Source organism: Pteropus vampyrus, unplaced genomic scaffold, assembly GCF_000151845.1.
Source record: "Pteropus vampyrus isolate Shadow unplaced genomic scaffold, Pvam_2.0 Scaffold73, whole genome shotgun sequence".
Classification (NCBI taxonomy): domain Eukaryota; kingdom Metazoa; phylum Chordata; class Mammalia; order Chiroptera; family Pteropodidae; genus Pteropus; species Pteropus vampyrus.
This window is the reverse complement of record NW_011888854.1, coordinates 911,509-913,609: the sequence shown is the minus strand read 5'-3', so window position 1 is coordinate 913,609 and position 2,101 is coordinate 911,509. Positions and strand designations below refer to the sequence as shown.

General features: G+C 27.8%; 1 pseudogene; it reads left to right on the top strand.

The window, feature by feature from the left end:
- Window positions 1-864: 864 nt before the first annotated feature.
- On the top strand, window positions 865-983 carry LOC111741100 (annotated as a pseudogene).
- Window positions 984-2,101: the final 1,118 nt, after the last annotated feature.

The following is a 2,101-nucleotide window of genomic DNA, read 5'->3' as shown; positions in this document are numbered from 1 at the left end:
AAACGAATTCTCTGAGTTTCATCTATTCAACTCTCCCCATAACCAATCCACGGAGACCACCGATCTTTTTACCATCTCTGAAGTTTTATTTTCCTTTACTTTTTGTACAAACTTACTCTTGACACACACTGGCAGAATATGATTCAAAACCTTTGAAGCAATCAGAATTAAATTCGTATTTAAAAGTATGTCAAAATAGAGTGAATTTATTTTAATGTGATACTTTTGAAATATGCACTAAGTAATATTTATTTCTCAATAATTCAGTTACAATAAGAAAAATATTCCAAATTTTTTCTAAAGAAATGTAGTTTTCATGTAATTAAATATGTAGTTAAAAGTAACTAAATTATTATTTATTTGCTCAAAAATCATGCTCTAAATAAATTGGTTAGATTTCACTCTCATATGCATACAAACATAAAGTAAAAGAAAAAAAATTGCAAAATATTATTTTACTATTTGGGGACATCTTGTTATATTTATAAACCTAATACTTATTTGCCTTTAAATACATATATACATGATTTATATAATATGAATGATTTTTAAGATTATTTATGAATATCTTGCACCATTTATTTAGTTCAAAAGCAATTTTCTTTTGGAAGGTAGATTTTCATTGTTTTGTTCTCATAAATGAAGAATGTAACATCAACATTTACAAATGTTATCTAACACAAGCAAGAGAAAAACCTGGTAGATTCAAAAATTATAATAATTGTGATATAAAATGAAAGATGCTGAATAAAAATTTTATCATATTGACATACACGTGTCTATAGTCTAATAAGTGTCATTGTATAATATTTATTTTCTAAGAATAATGACTAGCTAAACTTTAGCTTCTAAAATACAATTTTAGACTATGGCCATGCTACCCTGAACAAGCCCGATCCCATCTGATCTTGGAAGCTAAGCAGAGTCAGGCCTGGTTAGTACTTGGATGGGAGACCATCTAGGAAGACCAGGTGCTGTAGGTATAAAAAATAAAAATATAAGGGATTGTAAACTGACAAGGTCCTTGCAATCTGTGAGGTCAGCCAAGGGTTGTCTTGCCTAAAATAAACAAATAAATAAATAAAATACAATTTTAGGTTATAGAAATATGTATTAAACAACTTAGATGAACAGACTTGTACTCAAACATTTGAGATATTCTACCTCAGCATTATCTATTAAGATTGTGATGGATTATTGTATCCCAAAGAACACAGATTAATTATTTGCCTTCCACAATAAAACCATGACCTTGATTTTGTCAGCTAAGGTCAACATAATAACATTTTTCTAATTTAATTAATTTATTCATGGCCACCGTATTCTTTGGAGAAAATCCTCAGAAATGTAAATAAACATCTTCCCAATTCATCTCTAGTAGTGTTTGATAATATGTTCTCATAGAAAACAAAATTATTCTACGACTAACATTAAAATGAACAGAAAAACTTCCAGTTTAACCCTTCGATGGTTTCTTTCCTGATCCGTGTCTACATAAACTGCAATGACATTAGTGAAAATATATTAATCAACTCTCATTACTGAAGTGGAAATCAGAATACCAGGCTTGGATTGCAGAATTTCAACTACTTAAATGTTAATATCATATAGACATAATCTAGTTTTTTTACCAATGGAATAATACATTCCATTGGAGTATAAATATCAGATTTTCAGTGATCACTGTAGTATTGATACAGGTTCTTGATATTGACAATCTTGTGTAAATGTAACATAACTGCCCATTGATTTTGTTCCAAAAATAATGTTTTTCATCTTTATTTTCCAAAACTATAGAAAGTGATTCATCTTGAACAAATTCAAAACCACAAATTATATGATAATATTCAGTTTGAAATTCTAATCAAAGCAAATTTGGTAGAGTATTGAGAGAAACATACGCATTGTTTGTAAAGAACATACATGCATTTAATACAAATATAAATAATGAGAACAGGTCAAAAATATGTTTTCTTCTCATTAAATATGCTCTATTACCCACAATTAGAAGAGAAATTTTTACTTTCTAGGTTTAATTTAAAAAATTGTATAATAATAATAAAAGCATTAAAATATAAGTCTCTCAGGGCAGATATATAAT